The sequence below is a fragment of the Chelonia mydas genome, chromosome 2, assembly GCF_015237465.2.
Source record: "Chelonia mydas isolate rCheMyd1 chromosome 2, rCheMyd1.pri.v2, whole genome shotgun sequence".
Classification (NCBI taxonomy): domain Eukaryota; kingdom Metazoa; phylum Chordata; order Testudines; family Cheloniidae; genus Chelonia; species Chelonia mydas.
Genome location: NC_057850.1, coordinates 132,585,580 through 132,609,466, shown reverse-complemented (window position 1 = coordinate 132,609,466; position 23,887 = coordinate 132,585,580). Strand labels below are relative to the sequence as shown.

Here is a 23,887-nt window from a genome sequence, read left to right as displayed (position 1 = left end):
CATACCTGCAATAGCAAACACTGAACAACAGTGATCAATACAATTTGCCAGGGTTGGATTACAATGAGAGGGAGGATATAGGCGGAATAAGGAGCTAAAAGCATTTCTAAATAACAAGTTCTGTAGGAGATTGCTGTCATTTTGAACAGTAGATAGAAACCAACCCACTCTTTTTGGGTTTCTAATTGGAGGGGCCATTTATACAATCACTGAATAGTTTTTAAACTTGGATTCTCAAGATTTTTTTCACTGTTTGCAATGGTAAAATAACTTTCATTCAGCCATCAGAATGGGGCTGGGGGCTGCCTTGATTGTGTCCTCTCACCTAACAAATAGATGTGGTGGGGGGGTGTTACACATACTGCCTTAGAACAGCAATTTCAGCATATCTAGCTTTTAAAACCCATTGACGCATGCTGGCAAGGATCTACATTTGGAATGATTGCCAGCTACTCCAACCTGTGTTTAGAAGTAACTATGAAAGTAATATTTCCTGTGCTAAGCAAGAGAGGAAAAGGCAGTAAGCCCTGGAGCACAGCTCTCACTGAAGGGACAAGGGAAAAAGCACATAGTTGCACTCTATTTTCTCCCTCTTCCCTCTCACCCCATACTCCCTCCCACAACAACTTAATTATACAGAACGTTAATGTTTTAAAATTTGGTCCAAGTCACACTAATTGTGTTTACTGGCCACAATGGAGGATATAAATATCTGAGGGGGTCATAAAAACAGAGGCTTCTTCCTGATTGTGGTTTGCTGTCGCACGGTATTCCGTCTGTTACTTTGCACAATCTACAGCTGGTTTGTCCAGGACTCAGTTTGTCACCAAAGCTTGATCCCAAATGGCCTTCTGCTGTGATACATTTATTTTCACATATACTTTCCACATTTTGTTTCTGAGCAAATTTTCACTTTGTATTCACTAAAATAATAGAAGGGTTGTTGCTAAGCTAGGTAACTGAAATGAAACCCGAAGAATGAAATCAAAGGGGAAAGGGAGAGAACTTTTGTTTTGCTCCAGAAATTGCTGTTCAGACTGGGAATTGAAGCCACAACATTGAAAGGTGGTGGGCCAAATACATCCTGAGCACAGCTCAGCTGAAGTCATTCGATGGGAGTGTAATTAATTTGAAACGTTCTCTCCTAAGCATCAAATGTGAAATGCCCTTTGGCCACTTTTAGGGTGCACAGGCACAAACAGGAGCCCCTTGCTTGTGATATGATTTCACAAGTAGATTTTCTTCATACAGCACAATTCTTCCTTGAAGGAAGAACTATTTGGGGGATCTTTATAACACATCCAGTAGCACTTAGAGCAGAGGTTTAGTGATTTAAGCATCGTGTCTGAAACACCTAGGCACTCCATGCTGGTAAGGTTGACTCAACTTTTTCCTTTTCCAGTCAGATATACGGCATACTGTATGACTGTTTCACATGATCCCTTAAAATCTGATGGCATGAATCTTGGAGATATTGAGCACCTGCAGCTCCCACTGATGTCAGTGGGAGCTAAGAGTTCTCAGTAGCTCTGAAAATCAGTCCAGGAGTCTCTGCCTGCTCTGTGTGGTAGGTAAAATCTGCATGTGGAAATGGGAATAGATTCACTGAAATCATAGCCCGTAAGTGGCAATTTATGTAAGAATAGGGGGTCTGCCCTGGTATTTGCAGTCAAAATGTCCCTGTCTTTCAGTGTACACTGGCTGCTGCCAGAAACTCCAGTGGCAGCTATATTTCAACGATGTCGTACGTGCACAGTTGTGTAAAGTACTTTGGGATGAAACATGCTATATAAATATGAGTTATCATAACAACACTGCTGTAGTGAAGCTTTCATTATGTCATCAGTATTTCAGTCAAAGAATTACGTGTATACTTAAAGAACAACACAAGATGCATCAAAGATGTCAGGGCACAGCATACGTCAGGTGATGACAGCTGTCAAATTTGACGTGAATGTGCTGTGCTGTAATAAGATAAATGCGATGAAGATCAATGTTTACATTTGGCCAGCGGCATTCTGGATTACCCTTGTTCATGTAAGTGAATATTTTGTACAGTGTTAACATTCATCTGGTTTTGGTTATGTTGAATATTAATGCTGAATGTTGCTGGGTTTTTTGTCAAGTTTAGGTCACTGTTAACTCAAAATTAAAGAAGAGTGTCTGACAGAACTACAGCCTGTTCCAATTGCACCATGGCTGGAAAAAGCGGAATGATTGTGATTTCAAGAATGTGAGTTCCATAAAAATCTGTGTGCTGGCCTGATCAATTCTGAGTAATAGACTGATGTCGATTTTGCCTAAACTGGCTTCTAGATTTGGTTCCTGGCCAATGTTTTATTACAGGATTAAATAGTTCTGGATGAACCTTGAGCCTGCTGAAAACATTAGGATTCCTATGATGTTCATTCTACAGAAATGTTGTTCTATTCTGTATAGGTTCTTATATCACACTGATCACAATAGGATCTGAGCACCTTCCAGGAGCTCATTAGGCAGTGTGACATCTGTCATGTGGTTGTTCACTCATTTTCTCATCTCATCTCTATTGCATACACTCATCTCAGAGGGAGAAGTGTATGCAATGGAGTGTCTAGTTTTGGAATGTATTTATAATATACAGATGAACATTGCTGTTGTTTGTGAAAGAAGGCAAGGTCAAAGGAATGTGCCTTCCGCTTGGAGCAGAAGGTGGTGAGGTTTATGATGGACCTTAGTTTCTGGTGGAGTTCATTCCACAGTCTTGGACCAGTCCCCAAGAAAGCCCTGTCTCCTACGTAGATGGGCATTTCCCTTATTGTAGAAAGTTCTGTTGTGCCAGAGGAGTGAAGTAGTCAGCTATGGTTGTCCAGCCAGAGCTTTAGGTGATGTTTTAGATATCCTGGCTCCAGGCCATGGAGTGCCTTGAGGATAAGGACCAAGACTTTGAACTTGATTTGATATTCTGTGAGAAACCACTGTAGGGAGCAGAGAAAGGTTTGATGTATTTGGGGTAGTCAGTGTTTGCTGAGGAGGCACGCTGCAGAGTTCTGTACTAGTTGAAGTTTACTAATCATTGAAGACTTCATGCCCAGGCATGCCTCATTGCTGTAGTTCAGCTGAGAAGTGATGAAGGCATGAATAACTGAGGCTAGGACACTTTCTCAGGATGGGATGGAGTCTCATACTCAGTTACAGATGGTAGCATTATTATCAGTGAGGAATCCAAGAGTACTCCTAACCTAAGCTATGGATGGAATTGACCAATGTGGGTGTGTACCTTCAACCAAAAGAGACTGCACCGTGGCTTTGAACTCATCAAAGTGCTTTCCTCTGCCCACCAGCATCAACTTGGATTTTCTTGGATTCAGCTTCAGTCAGCTCTTCTCCAACCATGAGCTGATCTCATCCAAGCACAGGACCATCTTGATGGTAATGGTGTGATTGTATGTGGTGAAGGACAAATAGAGCTGTGTGTCATCTGCATATTGCTGGAACTTGATTCCATGTTGTCTGTCCATTTCACCTAGTGGCTACAGATAGATGCTAAGAAGGTCTGGAGAGAGAACTGATCCTTGTGGAACGTCTCAAGTGTAGAGGTCGAAGTGCAGTTTTCCCTCACTGCTCATTGTGCGCTTCCCCCAGGAAGCAAAATTCCATTGTAACCCATTACTCTGGACCTCTGCCACCCCTGTCAGGTGGGAGAGCTGTATCTCATGGTCAACAGTGTTACATGCTGCAGAAAGGTCCAGGAGGATGAGAATGAATGTCTGTCATCTCCACAGACGGAGATGACAGCACGAGATCATCCAAACATGCCATTAAAGCAGTTTGTTTTTGTCCTGGCCTGAATCCAGACTGTGCCAGGTCTAGAATGTTAGATTTAATTAGATGAGCTTGTAGTTGGCATTGGATTAGATTATCTCTATGAGTTGGCTCAGGCATGGAACTTTTGACACCGGGTGATAGTTGGTTAGAACTGATGTATCCAATGTGGGTTTCTTCAGTGTTGGTTGGACTACTCAATATCTGAAGGAGGAAAGAGAGATTCCCTCTCTGAATGAGGCATTGGCTATTTTGGTCAGCAGTGGCGCTAATTGTCCATGACTCTGATTCACAAGGCAGGAAGGGCATAGATTAGATTCACGAGTCTTGGACTAAGATGCCTTTAGGGTGTCTTGATGAGTGAATGCACTGAACTCTGGGAATGTAGGAGACTGTTGGTTGGTGGGTGCAAGTGGGGCAGACCCGGCCATTTGAGATGTCTTCCCTCATGTGCATGACCTTTACAGTGAAGTAATATAATAGGTGTAAGCAGGGTCTGAATGAACTATCCCCTGACAGCTAGTTTGGGAGGGGGAGAGACTTCAGGAGCAAACTGTATTTACATGAACACACCTTCTCTGAGTAGGTATCTAGTAGACCAGAGTTGTGTAGTTGACCAAGTGATCAGCTTTGGCTGGTGTTGGTTGTTGAGAGAATGTGGAATTGGTTAGTGCTACGCTTGGCTGATGTGGCAACTCAGGGTGTTGGACGCCATCAGGTAGTCGAGGGACATCTACATAGGACACATCACTGGACATCAGCAATACCACGAGGGATGAGTGGAGTGCCGATGAGAAGTGCAGTCAGAAAAGTAACTGAAATACTTTCCTTATGAATTGTATTTTCTAAATGGACAAACCTACCCTAAACGCTCAATTTCGGAGGGACAATCTACAGTCATTCCTATATTTGCTTTCTACAACCAATTCACTGTACAACTTTTCATGAGTGATGTACCCAAATACTTGGATGCTAATATCTAAACTGTATTGTTAAATTTATTCACCTAAATTTGAGTTATTGCTGATTATGCACTATACGTATCTTATGACTTTTAAAACAAACTTTGTATTTGTGGATAATCTAAGCACTATACCTAGATGCACAGACATTCTTTTCTTAACCTGTGTATTTTTTAACATTAGCTTTAATAAAATTTTGAAATTGAATGCAGGGGTAGTGAAATGTTGTTACCTTCATTGTATGACTAGCGGAGAGGAGAACTGTGCTGAGCTTGTCCTGATTGAAGGGTCACCCTCAGATGAAAGGATCTCACTAAGCCAGGGGCACGAATGCTAGACACCTGAGAAAATAAGAGGGTGGGGACAAGTGTCCCAGCCAGGACGTGTGGACTGTCCCCAAGGGTCCCCGCCCGGTCTGGTTTATCCTGTTCCTCCCCATTGTTCAAAGACAGAGCTAAATAGGCTTCATTAGGAGCCTTTTGTTATGTTAAAGTGCTCAAATGAGAGCTGAAATCATTTGTGATGGGACTGTTTCTGCCCAGCCTGCAAAGAGCTGAAAATCACTAAGAGACTGATGTGCAGAGGTCACAGCAGAGAGGCAGGTGGCAGCAGAAGGTGACAGACAGTTGGCTGGCGAACGAGCGGCCGGCGATGTGGCCGGCAGAGAGGAACCGCGGCTGGCGGAGAGGAAGTGCTCAGATGGCAGACCAAGCAAGGTGCCTTCTCCCCCAGATGGGAGGTGAACTCACACAGATGCACTTCTGAACCCTGGGTCCTCATGGACCAAGGACAACCACTGTGAGTGGGGTATGGTGAGGGAGCAGAGAGGGGCACAGAAAAGGAACTGTTGGTTGTAGAACTCAAGAATATGAGTCAGAAGGCACTGCCCCACACACTCTGGGGTGGGTGTCCTGCTCATAGTTTTATAATTATGAATCCTGCTTGTGGCATTTTCCCTAATTAACGTTGGGTGACTTCCCTCCTTTCATTAAAAGTTTCTTTTCTACACTCAGACTCTGTGCTTGTGATTAGGGAGGTATTACCTCTCAGAGGCACCAAGGGGTGGTGTGTAATTTTTCCAGGTAACTGGGTGGGGGCTCGAGCTGGTTCTGTGTTGTATGGTTGAAAAGGAACCCCTAGATATTGAACCCGGACCTGGTTGCTGCCAGCTCCACCTGGCAGAAGGGTTACATAGGTAAGAGGCTGCAGGGGCTCTTCTACTTGAAAGCCTTTGTATATAGAAGAATTTTGGATACTAGATCATTCAACACTTTTTTTTTAAGAACTTGGTATTTTTCCCACTGTCTGTGGTATAGAAAATACCTTGGCTTTTAAGAAATTCCTCCACCTATGGCCTCCTTTATCCCACCATTATTGATGTGTGCAGGGCATTGTGACTCACTTCTACAGCTAGTGACAAAGAGGATTCCACATTCACTTTCAATCCGTATGTTCCTTACACAGTTTCTAGAAATATTTTCTCTTACTTTAGTCATTTAACTGCACCGGTTCTATAACCAAGGGACCCTCTGCAGCTGTGGAATCAGAGGCAGGATTTTCCCTTTACGTACACAGTTTATCACACTAAATACCACTGCTTCCATTCAGAGGACCTCAAATAATTATGCTATGAGTTAAAATGAAATTGCCCAAAAAACAATTTCCCACTTGGGTTGTAGGATTCTTTTTGTTGTTTTAATTGTTGTGTTGTCTTCTACTACATTAAAACAATTGGAAATTCATGCCAGAAAAGATACTTGAAATGATTTTAAGGTTCTGACTTACAAGAACAAAAATCAGTGAGCATTTTTGACCTTATGAGGGGAAAAATACAATAGTTCAATGTAAATCTTGAAGCATAAGCACAAATCTGCATTAATCATAATTATGAAGTTACTGAATAGAATCATAGAATATCAGGGTTGGAAGGGACCTCAGGAGGTCATCTAGTCCAACCCCCTGCTCAAAGCACGATCAACACCAACAAAATCATCCCATCATGCATAGCACAGTTCAGCTTGTTCGGGTACCTTAATTGTACTTTCCCACTCTTCAGCCTGTATGGATGTCTTTGCAGTTCTACCTTAATTCTGCATTTCCTACATTTATAACACTTGTTTTGGAGATAGGGACAAAGTCCCCATTTTTAACCCTAAATTACCAATATGTTCCATCAATCACAACTCTATTTTAACATTGTATTTGTCTAGGAATTACTGTGGATTTTAATTTCTGAGGTTTTTAGTAAATTTAAAATCTGCACATAGGATGGGGGAGCAGCAGGAGAAAAGAGCAGAAGGACATTGGCCAAAACTTACTGATGATCAAATACTGAATGAAATGTATTTAAAGATGACAAAATGTCTCTTCATGCCTTACCCTGTACTGGGTTGTGGGCTCAACACCTCTTGCAGTGCGTAATGTTGCTAGGTTATTAGTAGTAATTGTTCAGTGTGCTGAAAGCTGCTTTTTAAGTAATTTAAAACATGACTTAATATTCACCCACTGTATATGTTGAGTTTAGAGACTGGAGGTCACGGGCTAACCTGTTAATTTCTGACTGTGAGGCTGACGGAGATGTGGGTTACTTCATTTTTGACCACTTGCATGTGTGAAATTTACATATTGCAGTATGTAAATACAAATTTGACTTCTGACTCTGTAACTTGTACTAATGGGTAATTTTTAGTCATGTAAGTAGTCTAGTCGACTTCAGTGGAACAGCTGTTCATGAGGATCAGGCTTGCATGATTAGACCATGATGGAAACCCACTGACGTAATTGGCTGCATCTGCCCAAACCAGTTTTACTGGGCTTTGGATGGCTCTATTGGTATTGTCTGAACTTGCTGACTTCTCTACATAGTCACTCGTGTCTGTGGTCATTCAAATCAGGTCACAGTTTAAAACAGATAAAATGGGGAAATTAAAACAGAAGGGGATCATTCTTCCCACCTATGACTGTAGTGGTAATTCACATGAGTAACTGAAGGTAGAATTTGGCCCAAACAGTGGGCTGCAATGACTTAGCAGAGCTTTTTAGTTAGTTAACTCTGGAACAGTGACAAAGGTAAAGAATAAGTCTGACTCAAATTGTGACTTTTTTATAGACTGGCCTCTGAAATGAAAGAGTGAAATGCACATTAATAAGTGGTGTGCATTTGTTCCAGTGCCCAGAGGGGAGTCTGAATTTTCATCCAGGTTCCTTTTTGCAAGTCTGATCTTGGAAGTGACTTTTTTGCTAGTAGGAATTGCTGCTAGGAAATCAGGTTTTCAATCTGCTTGTCAAAGCTACGCATATATTATTCTGGAATCTTGAGCTTTTGGGACTGGTTTATGCTGTGGCAATCAGCAGTGACTAGAACGGTTGTTCCTGGTGCAGGATCTGCAGTTGCTTCTCTGGGTTGGACAAGATGACAGTCCTCTTTGATGAGGGCAGGCACAACTACAGTTCTGACACATAATGTATTCCTATTGACTTTGCCACGAACTTGAATTAATGTCCTTTTAGTGCAGCCTCCAAGGCTTTGCCGTTCTTATTCCATTAGTAGATTGCTGTAAGTTCCCAAAACCTGAAATATCAAAATCGCAGTCCATTATTTAGGAAGTGTGTAAGCAGCATGGTTGTCTCCCTAAAGTTAATTTTGTAGCCCACAAGAGCTGTGGCCTAGAACAATCTGAGACTTCATGTAATGATCAGTGTAGACAGCAACTCCACCAGTAGCTGGTGCTATACCTTTATCTTAGTGCTAAATTGTTGTTTTGCATGTTGTATTAAATGAATGGGTAGAAGGGAGTTAGTAGAAGTTTTAGTCCAGTCTCTGTGTATTACAGGAAGTGGTTTTTTTGAATCAGGCAACACGGTTCTGGCTGAACAAGATCTGAACCAATGCTGGACATTGGTACTTCGAGAAGGTTGATGAATAAAAGAATAGGACTTGAGACTGATGGGGAACAATAAGGTAGCAATAATAAGACCTAATAAAATGCATTAAAATGGGGTATTCAGAAAAATATTAATTTGATCCCTGAACTTTCCAAGGCAAGAAGCATCACCGCTTCTCAAAACAGAGAACCAACAGAATCTTTAAATATTTACTTCACATACCTTTTAATCTGAGCCGTTTTTGGTAAGTAATAAGGTATGCTACAGCTTAGTTGTATGGTCCAGTATCTTCACAGCTAGTGTGCATGAAGATACTCTGTTGGCCCTGTGCTTTACTATGTCTTTAGAAAAGGTGTTGTTAGATAGCATTGGTATGTCTTATCATGTTTTGGTACTTAAATACGGCAAAATTAGTAGAATGTGGATCATTTTCTTCCTTGAAGTGAACAGGCAAATCATAAAATGTTAATGCAAGTCAGTCATGTATCCAGGGAAGATGGGTCCACCAAATTAGTAAATGTGTTTTACTATTTCTCCGCTGGATTGTATGCCTATTAATGAATGCATCATCAAATCTGAAACATGTAATGCAACCTGAAAACTACTGTGAATGGGTCACAATGGGTTAGCACCATCTAGAGACTTAAATGAAGCTGTCAAACCAAGAGACGTGAAGTATGTTTACTTCTTGCCCTGTTTTCAGTCATTACACTAATAGGATAGCCTACATGTTCACTATGATCAGAGTTTCGCCATATCTAAGGTCAAGCATATTGCAAAGTAGAAAGTTCTGAACAATTCAAATGTACTGCTCTGAGTAAACTGCAGGATTATGTTTATGGAATCTCTGCTTGCAGTAGAGAAGTTCCAATACAACAGGGTTCTGCAATATTTGACAGTTTAATGCATGTATGTGCAAGAAGGGGGGCTGTAGCATTCAGTAGGAGCTAAATTTTTACATCCCCTGTATACCGATGAAAAAATAAACATACATGTTCTCTTAAAATCTTGGTGTTTCAAGACAGGATTACTTGGAAAGAGTTCTCAGGAAGAAGACCCTGCGGGGTTTGATCACTGCACAATCTGTAGATTCCAATCAGCAAGTCTGGAAGACTTCAAAATTGGAGCAGATAGTGTGTTCTAATTAAATGTTTTCCCATACCATATCAATAACACGCCTTGCTATGAGATTTGAGCTCTTGTTTTGGCTGGAGAATGGAAGCATTTGAAGAATTGCTGGCCTTCGTGCTGAAAAAGAAATGGGAAGAAAACAATAACAGCCTAGTAATAAGAGAGGCCCCAAATTTGCCCCCCTTGCTCTTGAGCAGCACCATATTCCCAAAACAGTCCAGTTGAAGATTTGACATTGTCGTCTTTTTTTAAAGATGTAATTTCTGAGGTGTGGCTCAAGTTCAATTGTAAGAAACTGATGACAAATAATAGAAATAATACAGTGATATCGACAACTGCAGTTTAAATATAGATGACAGTAAGATGACGATAGTTGTCCGACTGCCGTTCCTACCGGTGACGTTTATACTGGTACACTGAATTTCCAGTGTCAGTCAGAGGTGGGCACAGCACTTTCTCCCTTCATCGCTTAATTTAGTACAACAGAAATGGCTAAGTGAAAATAATATTTACAATATGTTTTTCATAGTGTGTTTCCAAATGTGAGCACACTGCACAGTATGCAATTTGACACCCATGACCTTGGCCTTTATATAGGATTTGAGAGAGGTGTCCTTGTAGGAAACCCCAGACTAAATCTTTGTATGTTTGTTTTGCGTATAAAAATGTATGTGACAAGAAGAGACTGCATGATGGTAACAGTACACACCTTCTATAACTGCTTGAAATAGATTTTGGACCACATTAAACCAAAGTTAGTAGCCTTTAATATTGCCTCTCTGCCAAGGGTTAGCTGACATCCATGGCCTTGCAAGTCAGCACTTCATGATCAAGGAAAAATGAGTGATGTGGAGTGTAGGTATATTCTCAGTGTAACTTGTTTTCTTAACATATATACACCAGTCCTGGAAGAGAGGTGGTCCTGAACACCATGCAGGCAATCCTCTGTACCAAGAATCTCAGGCCAGCACCAATTCCCAGGGAGAGGGAGAGGGTGGCGGGACAAGTCCTCCCCTAGAATTGGGCTATAATCAGAGAGCAAACTTTCTTGTTGCTTATACAGCTCCCTTTACTCACAATTTGTCTTTATCAGAACCCTGCATAACCGGAATGAACATGATCACACAGTATGTCTTCCCAAGACTGAACTTTTGCTTCTCTGGTAAGAAACATAACTTTGCTTAATTTGGAGCAGGGATCTGAACCTGGGTGAGTGCACTAATCACCAAGCTATTGCCTATTCTGGGATGGAGGGTGGTGTGTGTGTCTCATGTCTTTTTATGAACAATTTTCAAAAAGGTCTTTCATTCTGCACTGGAACAAAAACAAATGTTAAGACCTCAACATTTGTCACAAAATGGAATTGTTTTCCTCCAGTCCTATCCATTATTTATCCCCAGCCATGTTTTTGTATGAGTATAGGTACTAATCCTGGTCCCAGGCCAAATTTCAGCATGGGAGAAATTGGGGCATGAGCCATCTTCTTCCCTAAAAATTCCCCTTATGTTTCAATTGCACTCTTTCAAAATAGCTATAGAACATTATTGTGCACTGTCCACTCTTTGTATAGAGGTATCTGACTTTCAGTGATGAATGAAATAGTCTGTGTATGGTTTATATGCTTGATGGTGAATTGTTGATAAAATCAGTAACAGGGCTATGGGCAAAGTGGAAGAGAGAAGCTGTTTCCTGTGAGCCTTAATAAAAAGACACCATGCAGGAGAGACATGGGCCAGAAACTGGGTAACCAACCACAACACCTAGCATAGTGTCACAGCAATTAGATAAGAGAGCTGTGCAAATCTTTTGTTATAAATATTGAATTAGATGAAATGTGCCCCATTTCGTGCTTCATTACAAACCCAGAATTACCTGAACTCCAACAAAACTCTTGACAAATCTTGGGGAGCTTCATGTTAACCCTGAAATCAAATGAGAAAGCATTGTCCTATCCAAAGACTCCCAATAGAACCTGAGCTTTGTCATTACCTCTTACCATCTTCTATGGAGTGGCCTTTAATGCTCTCAACTCTCCAATGATGGCCACCTGGCCTTTCCTCCCATATAGGATGTATGTGGAGCAATGATTGGCCATCTCACTCAATTGGTACTGGGTGTGTCAAAGCAGGTCTGTTTCTTCTTATTTTTATGGCATCTTTTCCCTTTACTATTTTTTTTCTTGGAAAAAATTGCTATCCCAGCATGCCTTTCTGAAGCTGGCTCTTGAAATTTGGCAGCACTAAGCAGCTGCAGTCCTGAAATGGCCATTTCATAACAGGCATTGCTGGCTGCTGCTGCTGCTTTTTCTGCTGGTAAGTATCAGTTACGCTTTTCCTTCCTTACTGTTGATATGGCACAATGCTCATAAACCATTTCTACCCACGTCTGGCACACTTCCCAGGCACCAAACTTCTTCCAGGTTTCCATCAGCTTGAAAGAGGCCTGACTTCGGGGTGAAAACCACAGGCCGATCATTTTGTACTTGGTGTGGCTAAGGAAACCTTGGGCTAAATAGGTAACTGATAGCCAAAAAAAGGAAAATGCTTATTCAACTTGGCGGTTCCCTTCAGTGCAAATTACTAAGGATACTTAAACTGTTGAACTTGTGAAAACTTCCATCTCCTCCTTTATCAAATCTAAGGCTTTGAAACTTGGCATGAAGCCATTAATTCCTAATAAGAACAGAATAGGCAGGTTGCTAATGAGTGCAAGTAAACCAGGCACTGGTGTCGTCTTTAATTTGGCTTAATTTATCCAGTAACATGGTATTAAATAAAGGAAATGTGTCCATTTCCTATAAAAAGTGTTACAGAAGCTTAAAACATTATTGGTTGTCTCTTTCCTTAGAATAAGGGCACACAAGAGAAAATAAGAGGCGCAGCAATTAATTTTTGTTGATAGGCTGAGAACAAGCTATAATGATGGATTCAATCTAGCAGATACAGTATGTGCCTTGGAGCCATGGAAAGGGCCCTAACCTGCAGCCCTTACTCATGAATTCTTATTTCATGGATAAGAGAACAATTATAAGAGTGTTTAAGTTTGGGACTTTAGGATTCTAACACATGTATTTTTTGATAGCCAGCCAGAATCCAGCTCTGTTTGTGCAGAGGAAAGTCTTTTGTCCATGGTATTCTGCTCACACTTTAAAAAAAGCAGAAAAGTAAATAAAATATTTAACCTGCCTGCTGCAAATAATTATATAATTTTCGATGATAATTTTTTAAAAACTTAGCACTGTAAAGATACATAACACTTTGCAAAGTGCTTGGAAAGACCAAGCCCTTGCTCTGAGCCATTTATAACTTGGTTCAGCTAAATATGGTTCTTGGGACAAGAGCTCAGACTCACACTGGGAGCATTATTTCAATTATGGTAGTGCCTAAAAGCCCCAACTGTGATCAAGGATTAGCTGTGCTAGGTGCACTGTATCTAGTCTCTGCCCTGAAGACCTTACTGTCTAATTATCAAGACAGAGTGGGAGGGGAAACAGAGGCACAGAAAGTGAAATGACTTGTGTGAGCACATTGTGGCTGAGCTGGGAAACCAGGCTTCCGAGTACTCCCATTGGACTGCGACTCAGGGAGTACTTCTGAGTCTGCCAGATTCTCTCTTCCATAGAATCATAGAAATGAAAGACTGGAAGTGATGTAGAGAAGTCAGCAAGTCCAGGCCTATGCACTGAGGCAGGACCAAGTAAACCTAGTGTTTGTTCAACCCGTTTTTAAAAATCTCCCGTGATGGGGATTCCATAACCTCCCTTATGGAAATCAATTTCAGATCTTAACTATCCTTATAGTTAGAAAGTTTTTCCTAATATCTAACGTAAATTTCCCTTGCTGCAGATAAAGTCTATTACTTCTTGCCCAACATCCATGGACATGGAGAACAGTTGATCCACATCCTCCTTATACCAGTCCTTAACATATCTGAAGACTGTTATCAGGTCCTCCCTCAGTTTTCTCAAAACTCTGTACAAGTAATGTCACTTGGGAATACTTCTATTTGTCTACTCTGAATAACTACAGTAGAATCTCAGAGTTACGAACTCGAAGGAATGGAGGTTGTTCGTAACTCTGAAATGTTCATACAGTAGAACCTCAGAGTTAAGAACAGCAGAGTTACGAACTGACCAGTCAACCACACACCTCATTTGGATCCGGAAGTATGCACTCAGGCAGCAGCATAGACCAAAAAAAATAAAAAGAAAGAAAGAAAATACAGTAAAGTACTCTATTAAATGTAAACTACTAAAAAAATTAAGGCAAAGTTTAAATTTTTTTTAAAAGGTAAGGAAACTGACTCTGTGCTTGTTTCATTTAAATTAAGATGGTTAAAAGCAGCATTTTTCTTCTGCATAGTAAAATTTCAAAGTTGTATTAAGTCAATGTTCAGTTGTAATCTTTTGAAAGAACAACCATAATGTTTTGTTCAGAGTTATGAACATTTGAAAGTTACGAACTGACCGAGGTGTTTGTGTCTGTTAGATTCTATTGTAACCCTGAAGAAAAATTATAGTTGTTCTTTCAAAAATTAAGAACTGAACATTGACTTAATACAACTTCGAAACTTTAATACGCAGAAGAAAAATGCTGCTTTCCCTTTAGTTTTTTTAGTAGTTTATACACAGTACTGTACTGTATTTGCATTTTTTATCTTTGCTGCTGCCTGAGTGCATACTTCCAGTTCCAAATGAGGTGTGTGGTTGACTGGTCAGTTCGTAACTCTGGAGTTCATAACTCTGAGGTTCTACTGTATATAGTTGGACTCTCTCTCCTAGTTGGGGTAACTACTGCGGAAAGTTTTTAAAGAAAAGGAAAACAAACTGCTTAGCTATGCTATGTAGCATTCAGCATAAGAAGAAGGGCAGGATACTTCCTGTCTGCTTCCTGAAGATACTGCCAGGTCACTGGTTGGAGTCAGTTAGGGACACAGCCTGCTACCCATGGAGACCTCGGGTCATGCATATTTTAATATGTGAGTTATTCTGATATTGCTACTTATTTAGGCTTGAACCTGTGTCTAAATGTCACTGAAAGAGTTTCAGATTTTGTAACAGCCAGACATATTACTAGGCAATCCTATAATTTAGTCCTCAATTAAAATTGGAGTCTGAATGAACGAATGCAAAGCACCATAGATAATAGCCTTTGTCTGGTGGGTGCAGACACGCAGTCTACAGTTATGTTTGTGTAATCTGGGCCTCACCCTCCATTGCACACAGCATGGTTTTCCAAAAATGCTTTATGTAACCTTCCTCTAATAGTCTAGGTTAATTTAGGTACCAGAAAAGAAAAGGTATTATTTTCCTTTGTAATGATCCACACTTGAAAAACACACTTTTAAAAAGAAAGCATGCATACTCTAAGGTTTTTTTCTACTGTGAAAGCTATTGTACTTGAGTCACCAATCCCTAATCGTGGCCTTTGTACAACAACCATGCTGACAATCAACTTTCTTCCATCTACTATCTATGGCCCGTCCTATGTCATTATTCTTCATTTAAAATTCCTTTCTCTCACAGCCTCTGGAACTGTTCTGAGTTAAAATTTCTTTTAGGCTAACTCATTAAGCAACTAACTCATTAAACAAATTTCCATTAGGCTAATGCACTTTCTTTTTCCCCCCATTAGTTGCTGCTTCTCTGCCACAAAGTTATTTATTGGAATTTTGGAGGAGAGAGTTTCCCTTTATCAGATGTTCCCAAGAGCATGAATGATGCCATATATGCCTCTTCGTGTTCTGGCTTCTTACACTCACCTTTATAGGAATATTACCATGTATTCTACAATACCAACAGTACAGTAATACAATGACATGATATAGGACCACATTCTTTCCCAAGCACCCATTGCACTATGGATGGTGCTGTACTGGCATAACTGAGGGTACGGGTTGATCCTATATATTTCTTATTATTTTGACTGAATGTTTTTTAAATGGAGTGGCCACAAAACTTAATTATTCAATGAGCTGTTGGCCTTGTCTTCTCTCTCAAATATTTTCCTACCATTTTCTGACAGGTGTAATTCCAGAAAAGACTAACTTCCACTTTGCTGTTTCCGTTGCCAGGGGTTTTGCTTTTTATACAAGAACTAATCAAGTTTCACAAAGTATTTCAGCTCACAAATAACCTGTGTGACAAATCCCACTCATTAGTTATTGTCTTTTTCCAGAATTTTGCTTGGCATGAAGGTTTGGGTATCTGGGGGTGGAGAGAAACCGAAATTAAAAAGTTTGTATATCCGGGATCAAATTAGCAAACCTTGGCACAGTGGGTGTGCCCACAAAAATGTATGCACATATGTTGCACTTGCAAATTGAGTAATTGCATATTTAGCTTACTGTTTGTTTACACAGTTACATGTGTGGGAGCAAATACAGGGTTTGGTTGACAGAAAGGATATGAACACATTATTACTGACGTTACTACTGGGAAGATATTGTCCTGATTTGTGAATCAGCTGTTTTGGAAGAACTTAAACTGGTGTATGTCTCTGTGAAACTAGAGTCTTGTCTTTGCTGGGGATTTCAGCCCTCAGTTGCCAAGCAGCAGTGTGGTTGCATCAGTGCAAACCCGTAGTGTAGATAGGCTAAGGCATGATTTTCACCAGTACAGTTTATCCATGTTTGAAATGGGAGAAACGGCACTGTGCAAATTATGATTTGTAGCAGCTTTGCTGCTTGACACTAGGTGCCCACGTGAATACAACTTCAGTGGTGGCTGGCAACCAATGGATAAGACTTGGGCAAATTGCCAGCGATGCCTTTGTTTTTAGACTACTACATTTACATTTGTAAGAACTCTGCCTATCTGCAGAGACAGCAGCCACTTTGTTCTCAGAGTTTACAGCCTGTTGCATAGGGGAGAGACACACACAGGGCTCTTTCACAGACACTTGACTTTTCCTTTAAGTTAAAATAAAAGCCATTTAGCTTATAAATATATGGTTGCTTTTCTTCCCTGGAAAAAATGACACCATGCCCCAAAATCCAACCCAGATTTTACACCTGCCCATTGAATGCTGCCTGAAGACTTTGAGTTAGTACGTTGTAGACAGCCAAGCAGTCTATATATGTTCAATAAAGCTCATACTTATTTTGAAACTTAATGGCATAATAGAAGAAGTATACAGTAACCTGGGACACCTTTCTGTGATTGGGTTTGGAAATTTGGCTGTGTTTTCAAACCTCCTAAGTTACTATTTTCGGACCTCAGGAATGGTTACTTAGCAATAGCATTGCCCCAGTGTACATCATAGCTATCACTACTGCTGCTTCCACATTAGGCACCATCACTGCTGCCGATCTCCTCCCTGTTTGAAGCCTGAGACTACAACCATACAGATGTTGTTACTTCCATGATACATCTGGCAACCATCCTGATGGAGCTGGGGCAAGATGTGCAGGGGGATCCTAAAGTTCCCATGCAAATACTAGCAGGGAGTGAGGTAGGAAAATGCAGGAAGTTGAACTTTCTTTGAAAACAGTTAGTAGCTGTTAAATTAAGCAGAGTAAACTCCACCTGGCTCTCCAGGTTTTATTCATCAGCTCCTGCTTCCCACTGGATAAGGCTCATCTCTCATTTTTGGAGACTTCCTGGTTACAAGTATGAAAAATAGGCTGTCTATTTCAGATATACCAATAAATAAATTTGCTCATTTTACTTCAGAAACAACTTCCTGTAGTTACCATTGTGGTAATTATGCATAATCCAATTATACGGTTAGTGGTAAGTGTTTCTACCATTATATAACTAGTGAAAAAAAGATTAAAAGCAGGATAAAATGTACCTGTGATGGGTTACCCGCCCCCATGGGGTGCCACCTGATGTACTGGGGTAACACTGAGCCTGCCTGTTCCACCCGCCTGGGCTCCCTTACACTGTCCTGCTGAGCCAGGCCCTCAAGCCTCCTCCAGCCCACACACAAGTAGGGACACACACAGCTGCAGAAAGACACAGACACTGAAATCAGCTCTGCATGGGTAGGCTTCAGCTAGGAAATTGCCCAGCACTCCAGTGCACACTCCCTCTGGAGTGTAAGCCCAAAATTGTGTTGTCTTGTGCTGCACAGAGAAATATGCAGCATAAGCTCATGAAATTCACCCCCTCCCTCAATGTGGAGGAAGATATGCACAGCTTTTTGCGCCCCCCTCCCCCGTTATGAATTCCACAAACTGGTTTTAGAGAAAACAAAAACAAGTTTATTAACTACAGAAGATAGATTTTAAGTGATTATAAGGGTTAGCAAACAGATCAAAGCAGATTACCTATCAAATGATTACCATGCAAACTAAGCTTAAGATACTAAAGAAACTGGTTACAAGTAGTAATTTCTCACCCTAAATGTTGTTTTTGGCAGATTGCAGGGGTTTGTGAAGGCAAGCTGCTCTTGCTTGCAGTTTAAAACTCCAGGTATTTCTTTCACAGGCCAGACACCTTTCCAGCCTGGGCTCAGTTCTTCATTCTCCCCCCGCTCCTCCTTGTCTTTGTTTTTTAGATGTTTCCAGCAGTCATCCTGGGTAGGGATTCAGTGAAGAATGAACGCTAATTATGTCACTCCTCTGCCTTAAAAATGTTTTACATATGGCAGGAACCCTTTGTTTTCCAGTGTGCTTCCCCTAGGTGGAAAAATACTGGTATGCTATCATGGAGTCCAGTACCAGGTGACAAGATCACATGACCCTGCAGTGTCAAAGCAGTCATGAGTCAAAGGCCATTTGTAGCATCCCAGGAAGTTGGGAGATCAGTATCTTCAAAGATCTATTGTTCTCCTTGTTCTCTCCATTGACTTGTTCCCAGCTAGCCAGCCAGACTGATTGCATTCTGTCTAGTGGGGTTCCCGAGGTGCAAACACTTTTGTAGTACAAATGTATAGTCAATATTCCTAACTTTAGGTACAAAAATGATGCATGCATACAAATAGGATAATAATATTCAGTAACCTTTCCAGTGATACCTCACATAACCTATCTTGCATGAAATACATTATGACACAATCATATTATGATCTTACTCTGAAAAATACAGGAAGCAGTGTCACAGTACCTTCCAAATATATTCTTTGTATTATTAAATTTTTGGCCTGTGATATGTGAGCGATACCTAAATCTCTTCGAGGTTGAATTTCTGAGCATACATCTGTCATTAAGATAAATGACATTCTTACCAACTGGCAAGCATGTTTTTTTACACTCGTGTTTCTCTTCTGCCTTGAGGGGCTTTGAGCATACTTTCAGACCTCGGAAAGTGTGTGCATGTAGGGGAATAGAGTTAAGAGTCTATCTGGAGAAAGAACTTCAATACCTTTGGGCCTTAATGAAGGATCTTGCCAGAAATATAATCATGCTTAATTTATATTTTAATTCTTATTACTTTCAACAGGGGCTTGGAACAGGGAGTCCCAACTGCAGAACCTATTGGTTTGATCCTTTAGTCCTCTCCTGTGTATCTAATCTAATACATTAAACTGAATTGTTGGATGAATACTTTATTTGCCAAAAAAAAAATGCAGTTTCAGTCAACCTGAAACTACTCATGAATTTGACATGAATTTACCTAATAGTTTTTACCAGATTTTTTTTCAGGCTAGATTTGAATAGGAGGAGGTGGTGCTGCTGCCTACCTTACAACTTCTATCACAGTGGTTAGGGCACTCACTTGGGACATGGAGACCTGGTTCAAATCTCTGTTCCAGAGTGGGAATTCGAGCCTGTGTCCCCCACCACCCAAATAAATGCCCTAACCACTGGGGTAAAAGTAATAATGTGGGCACCATCACCACTACCTCCTTTCCTTTTGTGGATTTAACCTTATAAAAATGCCCATAAATAACTGTTTTGAGTCAAACAACATCTTTTATTCAACCCCAAATGGATTTTTTTGATTTGCCAAAATCTTCTGGATTTGTTTCGACCCAAACAAATCTTTTTGTTCAGTTTTTTGGGGCTTGACAGCTAACCAAAAAAACAGTTAATCACCCAACTCTATCAATCCTTTTCTATTGAAGGTAGCACTCATACTTAAATGCTAGTGGTCAGTGCTGAAGATCCCCGAGACTTAAACCTTGGTGCTATGATTAGTCTCGAATGTTCTCTTACCAACCTTAAGAGGTGCATACTTGTTACTTTCAGATTGGAATAAGAACTTTAACACAGTCCAGTTTATAGCAATAGCTCAGGAAGGCACTTCAGTTGTGAATTTGCCAGTAGTCAAAGGCCTTTGGGGAGGATAAAACTCTGGACTTACTTGTTGTCTGAATGTGTAATTAGTTTTGTTTGAGGGAGTGAGAGAGCTTTTTCTACCAAGTAGAGAACTTCCTATTAGTACTTTTATGTTTGTTTTTGAATAACTTTTTATTTTGGACATCTGGATAGCATCATACCGAATTTGTATTCTGAGCTACTAAGGGAACATCATATCCCAGAATGTAATTTATCAGAGGATGGTAGATGCTGAGAAGCTTGAATCAGAGTTGAGGGAGGCAATCAGATCCCATTATTCATTGTCATCTCTTTTTTCCGTGATTGCTGTCATCACCTCAGTTTGAGACATGTCACTCATTGCTGCTGCATCTTCACTTTTTATGATTCATTTTCATTCAGCTTCTTTTTTCCAGGCTGAAACAGTCTCACCTGAGCATGTGACCCCTGTACCAAGACCTGTTTGTACATTATGCAGATTTTTAGTCTCAAATTCCTTCACCTACGGGAAGAAATGTGGTTGTATGATTAAGTTCCAGGACTGGGAATCAAGATTCCTGGGATCTATTCCTGGCTCTGCAAGAAATGGATAAGTATTTTAACTTTTGTCTCCAGTTCCACACAGATATGATAGTACCTAACTGATAGAGCTGTTATGAGGCTTAACTAATGTGTGTGAAGTGCTTTTCAGATCCTTGGGCACTATAGTAGTGAAATGTGAAAGATCATAAATCAGAAGTACCAGAAATGTAATTAATGGTTGCCACTTGTTGCTGTTTCCAGGCCCTGTGAAGGAAGTAAACTGGGTGCAAGAGCTCTCTGCATGTTATAGGACTGAGTCCATAGTGTTTTATCCATGAAATAGGGCATTTTAAAAAACAGAATATTTATTTGCCTTTCTAATACTAGAACTGTCCTCAACTAGAGAATTATTAACATGTCCCCTAAATAGTTAATATTTGTCTTTCTTACTATTATGACCATTTTTAGGAATTTTGAGCCAAAAGGCTTCAGCAGGATTCGGACCCATTGTGCTAGGCCTTGTACAAATGTTCAGTAAGACACTCCCCGCCCTCGTGAGGTCAGTCTGTTTTCCTTACTTACTCTACTAGTTACTTGTCTAGTTTAGAAGCAAGAGAACTTTCTGTTTTTTACCTGATCACTTGATGGGGTCTGCAGTTCATTCGCAGTCATCCCTCCCACTGTGGCTCGGAGGAAGGCCAGTCCACCTCACTGCGTTGCTATGCGGTCAGCCCAGTCGCAGGGGGAATTAGCAAATTGGGGGCTATGGTCTGTGGCGCCCTGGCCCTCAAGCAGAGCAGAGCCGTAAACAGTCTAAGGAACTTTGGCCTTCAGGCAAGGCAGAGCAGTAAGCAGACTTTTATCTGGCCTCCTGTCTCAGGCAGATGGCGGACAAATGCAGGTCTCTTGACCTAAAGTGGGTAGGCGGCCACCCCAGAGGTGAGGTGGCTGCAGGGGGTAGAGGACCTGGGCCCACCTTACTGCACCAGGTCCCAGACCAGGGCCCTAACATTGGCAGAGGGCTCCACCACTGGGTCAGCAGGGATCCCACCAAAACACGCTGAGCCGAGCACTGATGACAAAGCCAGACTAAAGTCTAGTTTCCCTGGGCTACTTCCTACCACAATCTGGGGAAGGGCTCCAACATCAAGGGGTCCTCTGTCTCCTTGGGTTATTGAGCCTCCAGCAAGCTGAGCAGTTCCCCTCTGAACTCAGTCTCCTCTGGGGGCAGGGCACTACCCGATTCAATCGCAGGGTGAGAGGCCTGCAGCAGGCAAGAGGCATCTGTCTCCTTCCCTAACTTCCCTCCAACTGAACTGGAGGCCCTGCCACTTATACTTCCTATCTTGCCTCTCAATTTCCGGCTGGAGGGCCAGCCTGGCCTGGCTCTGCCCATCCAGGCACACAGCATGGTCTCTCCCCCTCTGGATCAGAAGGAAGCCAATCTGTCTCACTACAGGGTTAAATAAAAATTATGCAGTAGCAAAGCTTGAGGTCCTTAATAAGATTTTACTTTGCCTTCAGACTGCCAGATTTCCACTTGCTTAAATTCCATTGTTTGGTTCAGAGCCTACCTAGATAAGGAATGAATAAAAACTGAGGGCTAGATTGTCTTTACTCTGTGCTGGAATACAAGGCAGCGAGGGTCCCCTTCTTGAGGCTCTCCCCCAACTTGTGCCTTATGCAGGGGCTGGGCACAGCTGCAGTCTTTGTGCTTCCCTGAATACAGTGGCTATTCATGGGTAGCCCAATAGTGCTGCTGTTCACTTCACAAAAAACAGGGTGGACACAGGGCTTATAGGCCTTTCCCTCGATAAGCTTGTCCACACCAGCCATCCCAGCAGGCTGCGCTCAGGGATGTACATGCTGAACCTTTTAAAAGTGTGACACAGGTGATAAGCAAACTGTGAGATGCTGTGCCTCAGTCAGGCTAGATTGCTTTTGTTATATTCACTGCTACTGTAGTCCAGTGGGCTAGCTTGCCTTTATTATATTTACTGCTTTGCATTATATTCAGCAGTAATGCAAGAACCCTACAGGCCTGTATCCTGTAAGACATTAGCTTCAGGAAATTAGCATAAGGCTTATGGCGTAGGGGCTTTCCTAAGTTCATACCCTTTTAAACTTAACAGGTACACCACAACTTGGAATTTGGAAAGAACCAAAATAGCCAGTTAGGACTGAAATAACAAATGTGATACCCAACCACAAAAGGGCCATGGTAACAAATGAATGCATATGATAATAAGTTGAGATCACTATCGAATCACTAACCTATAGGAAAAAGACACTCCAACATTATTAAGGTGAGGAAATACAAACAAGAAAAAGGGGAAAAATCCCCTACTGAATATGGATTGAACATAACGGCGTCACCGTTACATATTATAAAAGTGGCATCCCAGCCTAGGGGCGGTAGGAGAGAGAGATGTAGCCCTTGGGAGGTGCCAGAATGATGGCCACTGGTGATGATGGGGAAGGTGATAGGGATGAGGAAAATGATGGATAATGTTTCAGGTTGTTCTACAAGGAATGGTGTGAGTATATGGATGTGCAGACATTCTGTAGTAACTCTATCTATCTTACTAAGTTGGGGTGTTTGTGACAGTTCTAAATATATTAATAAACTATATTATTATATAATAAACTAAAAGAGTTCCTATAATGTGAGTCTTGCAACTGAGCACATCAGGGCTCCCAACCATATAATAATTTGAATAATACTGGGCCTGATCTTGGGGCAAGAACCTGTCAACCCTCAAAGTGATAACTGGGGATTCTTAAGTAATCTAAAGATCAGACAACAGACAGTGCCCTCTGCAACTTCTGTTGAGAACACAGTGGCTCCACTCCCAACCCACCTGTAATGCAGGGCTGTGCCTAAGGCACCACTGAGCTATGGATGAAAGCTTTGGACCATGTATCTTACTTCTGTTTCTGTAGGTAAACTTACAAATGTCCACATACCAAATGGATTTAGCTGCATCCTTTAATTTCAGGTATGGGCCCCAATCATCCAACAGACTTTGCATGGGTGAAGCCTATTGACTTCAGTGGAACTCTGCTCAGGTACAGATGTCTGGCCAAAGAGAATTTACTGAATGATTGAGGACTTCTTAGGCAATTGACTAGGCCATGGATAACAGTCTTTTTAAAAGGAGAAGGGAGATGGGTGGTTATTTTTACAGAACATATGGCTATGTTGTAATGTTATGCGCACAATTCTTGCTGCTCTTGATTGAGGATGAGGAAGAGAGCAAATGAATGTGTGTAGGGAACAATGACTCATGTGGTTCCACTGCAAGGCTTCCCTTTGTCAGTCAGCCCAACTGAGAGAAAAACGCAGGAAATTGCCCAGGGATTTATAATTCCCGGAGAGT

The 23,887-nt window shown here is 41.3% G+C and overlaps 1 long non-coding RNA gene across 1 annotated transcript in view; it reads left to right on the top strand.

Annotated features, from left to right (window-relative positions):
• The window catches only part of LOC122464587, a 64,180-nt gene extending 43,459 nt beyond the window's left edge, over window positions 1-20,721 (top strand). Inside the window, exons 2-3 of the long non-coding RNA XR_006288767.1 lie at window positions 10,876-10,944; window positions 20,402-20,721. This is a non-coding gene — a long non-coding RNA (uncharacterized LOC122464587). The remainder of the gene's footprint in view (window positions 1-10,875; window positions 10,945-20,401) is intronic.
• Window positions 20,722-23,887: the final 3,166 nt, after the last annotated feature.